This window comes from Nyctereutes procyonoides, unplaced genomic scaffold (assembly GCF_905146905.1).
Source record: "Nyctereutes procyonoides isolate TBG_1078 unplaced genomic scaffold, NYPRO_anot_genome, whole genome shotgun sequence".
In the NCBI taxonomy this organism is placed as follows: domain Eukaryota; kingdom Metazoa; phylum Chordata; class Mammalia; order Carnivora; family Canidae; genus Nyctereutes; species Nyctereutes procyonoides.
Window position 1 is genome coordinate 40,089,466 of NW_026575042.1, and position 7,251 is coordinate 40,096,716.

Sequence of the window (7,251 nt, forward strand, 5' to 3'; positions counted from 1 at the left end):
TGTCATGATTTAAGACAAAAGAAATTGATTCTCTCACAGTTCTGGAGGCCAAAATCTGCAATCAGTTTCACAGCCCCAAATTCAGGGGTCCACAGAACTGTGCTCCCTCCAGAGGCTCTAGGGAAGAATCGTTCCTTGCCTCTCCCTGCTGCTGGTGGTGCTGGCTCTCCGTGGTTTATGGGCGCATCGCTCCCACCTCTGCTTGTGTGGTTATTGCTGTCTCCTCTTCTCCATGCGTGTTCTCCTTCTGCCTCTGTCTTATAAAGATGGTTAGGATTGGATTTAAGACCCATACAGGTAATCTAGGAAAATCTCCTCCTCTCAAAATCCTTAACCTTTCCAAAGACCCATTTTGCAAAGAATTTGCATTTACAGGTTCCACGCATTAGGATATGGATACCATTTGGAGAGTTCCTTTTGTAGCCTCCCACAGAGAGGGAGGGTTATCTGATTGGAATGGAAAAGTAAGGTTTGTAAAGCATCCTCTGAATCAACACAATGCTGAGCGTTTTGTCTATTATTTACTCCTGACAATAATCTCAGAAGTTATCATCCACATTTCACAGATGAGGAAACTGTAAAAGAGAGCTTTCCGAGTCCAAGATTGCCACGCTAGCAAGTGGCAGATGCTTCAACAGTCCTGGTTTTGTCAGCAGCCACATTGCATTGTATTTATAATCTCCCCAAGCTGATGTGAACAGGTGAACATGATCTTTCTCCTGGAAGCACTGGACCCATCTGTGTTCATGCTCCTTGTTTTCTGAAGGCACCTTCATTGTAAGCCAGAGCGAAGACATGACTCCAGACAATGTCCTGTATTCCTGCCTATACTGAATTCATTCATGGATGTGGACTTCCTTAAATAAAGAGGCGGGTGGAACCCACCTGGGGCCTTTGACACATCAAATGTCTTCTTACTTAATATCCAAGCTGCTTCAGAGTTAGGTGAGTACTCAGTAGTTTTGTGGACTTCATCAACCACAATGATAAGCTGTTTTATCTTGCTTACAGGAGGCAGAAATATTCCAAATACTCACCTTCACACTCGGGCTTTGCAAGTCTCTGTAAAATATTTTTAGTAGGTGCTGTAATTGCAGCTAAGAGTGGAGTTTACCAGAGCTCTCCAACATGAACCTGTCGAACAGCTTTACTTTGACAGAAGTTTCTCAAGTTCTGTGAAACAAATATTCAGGCAGGAACAGACTTGCCTGGGACGCTTCTTTCAAGGGCTCGGCTTGGGGAAAATCTTAGCCATGACTTCCATGTCTCCTCCTTCAAATCAGCTGGAATTAGAAAGCAAATTACGATGGAATCATTTACCACAATCTAGTAAAATGGGGTTTTCTAATTGTTTGTGTCAGGGGCTGAGCTTTAAAGAGGAAAAGTGGCAAGGAACGAATTCCTTGTAGATAGAAGACTTGTTTATGCTCTTTAAAACTCCTGTCAGGGTCTGGTTTCCGAATCCCAGATATAATGCTGCTCTACGTGGGGGTTGGAAAAGAAGCGACCTAGGCCATCAACTCAGGGGGCTCTCTGTTGATACAAGATGGAGAAACAGACCTCGGGTGCATTTATCTAAGAGAGCATTCAGCATTTTGCTCCAAATATAGAACTTGACCAGCCATATGTTTGTTTTTGCAGAAGTGAGTCTAAGACCTACAAATAAACATATTTTGGCCATCGTGCACATAGGAAAACCAGACTTCATACTTATGGTTCAGAGCTGTTTGCTTTGGAATGCTGCATTTGCCCTTTGCAAGTTGGGCAAAGTGAAGTTGTTGTCTTTCCCGGTCGCCTTCCTCCTACCTCCCAGACTTCAACCCCAGGCAGTTTTCCGTGATATTGAACAGCTGCTCCTTTGCAATTGCTGAAGGTTTATGTCGTAGCTCCATATTTATCTTGGACACTCCACTGGGTTGAGCTTATTATCTTATTGCATTGCCACTGCAGAATTTATTGAAGAGAAGGGGGCTGCTGCTGGCTGTGAGCTGTGTGGTAAGTCCAGAGTTTCACAGTCCTCATGAATTAGGGCACCAGATGCATAAGTAAGATAAACCTGTTACCTCTCTAGCCCTTGGGATGAGATTTCTCTCTTCTGAGCGCACCTTCTGCAGAGTTAACAATTTAGATTAAATTAGTTGAGAACACAAGAAGGCAATTTTCATTTGTAAAGGGATTAGTTTTTTCTTTTTTTTTTCCTAGGCCAGAACAACAATCTAAACACAAAGATAAATTGAAATGGGATTTTCTTTTTAAATGGCTTTCACTAATACAAATAATAATATGAAAGGAAAGCTATTTGGGGGATGCTGAACAGCATCTGACCATGGCATTTTAATAACTGTAGGCAATAAATTTAAGGTTTTAATTTGTGATGCTGGTATTTTAACTGCTTTACGGAAATATATCCATGCGGACTGATGAGGCCTATTAGGACCCTTCCTCCAGGAATACTCCTGGAGGTGTTGCTCTCTCCCATCCTAGGGTGATATCCTAGGGCTGCAGAGAAGTGAACCACAAAGGAAATAGTCTTTGGTTTAGAATGATTTACATTCCTAATACACCTTAATCTGTAAAACATTTGGCTGAATGCTTTATACTGGGGAAACTCCTATTCATGCTATAAAATAGGATCAAATGCATTTCATGGTAATGAACTACTCAGATTTAATGAATTTTTCTTTAAATGTGGAGTTAATGTTCTATTTTAGAATTACTTTTGTCCAGTGAGTATTTAAGTGAGTGATTACTCACTTAAATATGCAATGGAGTCTTTCATAGATGCCGAGAAAACGGAGACAAAATGTCAGTTCCTCATTTCCATTTGCTTAAAAAGTGCAATTATTAAAAATAAGCACTGTGAAGATTTTAACATGTTGAGACGGTGCATAGTTTTCTGTAGCTCGGGTGCCTTCGGAAGGCAATCACGCGGTGTTGGGTTGCCACCTGCTTCTCTGGTCACAGATTAATAACATCTGACCAAGCATGAAGGCGTGCTGAGGCCATCTGCTGTTACACAGAGCAGGATGTGTCTCAGCTTCCCCAAATGGAGCTCTGAGTAACAACGTGGCTCCACTCTCAGTCATCCCATCGAACTACATGACCCAGTTCTTTTGATAACCAGGATTCCGTCCTCTTCTCAAACCAGAACTACCGAACCTGCTTGGTAGTGGTTGAGGTGTTAGGCCGCCTGTATACTTGTAATGGTAACTATGAGCTCTCTTCTCTCTTTGTGTTGTAAAAGGATGTCCTGTAAGACCTTTGCATTCGTCCCTGTGCTTCAATGTGGTAGCCAAAGCTGAGGAAAATGGATACCAAGTACATCTACATTTTGAAATAAATTGGATTCTCTTTCCTCCACAGGTCCTACCATCTTTACCTTCATGATCCTCTTAACTGTGAGGATCATTGTAACTGTGACCACTGCTATCTTCACTGAGGTTTCTTTATGCTCCAGCCTTTTGGTTCCAAGAAGCCAAGAGTTGACTCTGTAGACAATAGAAAAACAGGGAATTATAGAGAAGGATGAGAGAGAAGAATGCCCCATTTGCCTGGTATCCATACTGTAGAGGTTCTAAAGCATCAGTGAGACCCAACCTTTCCTAACTTGTCCCCTTTAGGATATGGAGAGGTCCTCAACGACGTCATTACTAGCATTCCAAAGGAAGCCCATGTAACAGCCAGAGAGTGGTGGGTGCAAGAGAGATGACATCAGCCCAAGAACTAAAAGGACTTATTCTTGTCCTGGATATAACATCTGGGCCACCTAGGGCAAGCCCTTTGATATCATAGTATTTTAGGTTTTTTTTTTTTTTTTTCACTGAAAAATGAGGGGACTAGAATCGATGGTTTTAAAATTGTGTCATAAAATTTCAGAATGGTGTCTCTTGGACTGCCGGCCAGACCTCGCACCTTCCTTTCCTCTTCATCTCACCTGGAACGAGAATCATTACCTGGCAGGAAAGCTGCTACTTTCTGATCATGAGGATGAAGGCCTGTACACTAAGATTTGTGGACCTGGGCCCCTAATGAGATCACATAGGTGCCATCTTGCCTTTTCTCATTTTCTTATTGTGTAAAACTGCATTTTTTTTTTTCTTTCCAGCACCCTCATCCTCAAACAAAACACTCTTATATAGCAAAGCCACCCTTAGTTTTTTGTTGCAAAGAGCTGAATGCATTTCTAATGATTGCAGCATTAAACTTAGTGCTGCTCATCGGTAGTCAGATCAATAACCATAGTTAGCATTCATCAAATATTTTGTAATCATCTTCAATATAAACCTTGTTTTCATTAGATACATGAAGTCTTTTAAAAATGTCTTTTAATGGGGGTGTTTGTAGCACCCCTGCAGATGATATTGCTTTCGTGTTCTTTTATAAATGTCTTGCTTTTAGATGACAAATCTGAGCACAGTATTTATAATCCATCCCTTCCTACTCTACCAAAAACACAGAGAGGGTTATTCCATGAATCAAAATGTGAAATATTAAACCAGAGAAACTACTCCATGATTGGCAACTAGTCTAGTTAACTATGATGATTTTTTTAGACTGAGAGAAGGGATTGTTCTCCTCTGTCCTAAATTAACTAACCTCTTGTTAAGTTTTAAATAAGCAGACATTTCCTTTTCTTTGCTTTTAATAAAGCAAATACAATTATTTCTTGCAAAACTGAATGGCGATTTTAACTTTCAAATAAGACTTGGATCTGAATTGCATTTCAGCACTGCAATTGAGTTAAGTAAATATGTATCTTTAAGGAATTGAATTGAAATATCCTAGTTCCTATATATTCACATCTTGATGAATATTAGTAGATTGCTAAAATAATTTGAAATGCAACTCGGGTCCTCAAATACACACAAAAATCCTTTGGAGAAAGAATCTGGCTTGAAATTTGAAAATGTTGAAGACATATTTGGTTGAAAGATGTAGTGGAAACATGTTACCTAGGTTACATGAATTTATGATAGAAAATATAAAATGGATCTTTGAAAAACGTGTAATCCATCCTTCTCCAATTTAAATATATCTGAAGTCTATTGCCAATTTGATGACTCTTGCTTTATACCATCACTTATATTTTTGATATCAAAGGGAAAACAAATTTCAAGAGGGTTATATCCTATTCCATAAAGGTACAATGGTTTATTTATAACATGCCATTTTTATCATAGGTCACTAGAGAGAGTAATCAGGCTTTCTTTGAAAGAGTTCAGCATGGTAAAACAAAAACAAAACCTTAGTCTGGATTTTTTACCAATATATTAAATTTCTGTAAAATAATTTACATTTATATAACAACATAGAGTATAGTGAAAGGGATGAAACCTTTGAAGATTTTATTTATTTATTCATCAGAGACACAGAGAGGGAGGCAGAGACATAGGCAGAGCGAGAAGCAGGCTCCCTTTAGGGAGCCCCGATGTGGGACTCGATCCCAGGACTCTGGGATCATGACCTGAGCAGAAGGCAGATGCTTAACCACTGAGCCACCCAGGCGTCCCGAGATGAGACCTTTGAAATCAAACAGGATTGTACTGGAATCTGGTTCAGTACCAGATTGGTTCAGCCCTTCCAAACTCATTCCCAGACTTCTCCACTTCCCCGAATGTTCCACAGAAAGGCTGAGAGGTAAGACTCTATCTTCCCCAGCCTGCCTTCCAACTAGGCTGTGTGGTCCACTTATGCCCGTTCAGCTCTAAGGGGAAGGTCCTAGGGCATTTCTAGAAAATATTTTCCTAAAACAAGAGAGAACTACATGAGAAGAAAGTCCTTTTCTGTTTGTCACCACCCCTGCTTCTTTGTGAACTGGATCTGTAAGTGGATAAAATGGTCGTAGCTATCTTCTGACCAAGAAGGGGGAACTAGAAGATGCCTATGACCCTGATCTGGTGCCCCTACCTGGTTAAATTCATTGACCCAACCCTGAGGTTATTAGTTTCTAATTCCTTGTAAGATGGTTAGAAAAAAATACTTTCATTACTTGTAGCATTCCTTACTGGTGTACAACATTTATTTTGATGGGCAAATATCTTAACTTCTCTGAGCTTCAATTTCCTGTTGTATAAAATGGGAATAATAGCACCAGCTCACATTTGTGGTTGTTTTGGAAGAATTCATTGAAATATGTATTCGAACAGAGCAACACATAGTAGATGCTCTTTATTATGTTATTGGAGCTGTGTTGCCTTAGCCAACTTGAAGCAGATAGAATTATATAAGGCTCTACTAGTTTGCAGTACTATACAACATGTTTTGACTTATAATTTCTTAATTATAAGAATTTCTTAATTCTTCCAACAAATCTACAGGGAGGATATGATTTTTTCACTTACAGATGAGGAAACTGAAGCTTAGAAATAGAGAATTCCGAGGGCACACAATTTGAATGTGTTAGAGCCGGTGTGCGTGCTTTAAAGTTCACCCCACATGTATTGGGGGATGGGAGAAGCCTGAGCTGGGACCACGAGAAGGCACCAACCCAGAGAAATAGCAGGTCTCAAACTCAGACAGGCTCACCAGGAGTGCCAGAAAGAGATGCTGAGAATTCTGGAATGTGTACTTGCGTCTGTAAGCATGCCAGTTGGTGGCAGAAGGGAGGACTTGGGCAGAAGCTGAGTTAGAGTGCAATAGCTAAGGCCCAGAAACAGGAACAAAGGACCAAAGGTCCAGAAAATGCATGAGGCTGGTGCTGACTCACATGCCTTCATGAGCCAAGCTGGTGACATGAATGTGTGGGTCTGGTAACATGAATGTGTGGGTCTGGTAGAAACAAGACAAAAATGGATGGAGGGGACTAGATGCTGGAAAAAGGGCACATGGTCCACCTAAAGGCATTTGAAAAAAATTTAAACACGGTACTGATAAAATAAGACACGGCCTTGGAGAGTATAGGATTGCTGGCTCCTGGTTTGCAACCTGGAAAATAACGTAGCAGGAAATAGAAGTCCAGGTTGTAAATGACTTCAAAGCCCAGGATATTTCCTTTCCTCTCATTTGCCATTCATTTACTCCATTCATTCATTGGTTTTACCAATTAACAGCCTCATTTGGTTTCTTTGGTCCTAGTGTACAATGCTAGGTTCTGGCGTTATTGAGACTCCAAGTGGAACAAAACACAGTCCCTGTCCTCAGTAGAAAGAACATCATAGTGATTGATGCAAGAAGTTCACAAGAGGCTCAGAAGAGACCTTTTTAGAGTACCTCAGAGCACAAAGGATGGAGCAGCTGAATCTTCCGGGAGTG

General features: G+C 40.6%; 1 long non-coding RNA gene across 1 annotated transcript; it reads left to right on the forward strand.

Annotated features, from left to right (window-relative positions):
* Positions 1-699: 699 nt before the first annotated feature.
* On the forward strand, positions 700-3,723 carry LOC129507382 (uncharacterized). The gene is made up of 3 exons (XR_008663976.1): positions 700-945; positions 1,642-1,995; positions 3,364-3,723. It is a non-coding gene; the product is annotated as an uncharacterized LOC129507382 (long non-coding RNA).
* The last annotated feature ends 3,528 nt before the right edge of the window (positions 3,724-7,251 follow it).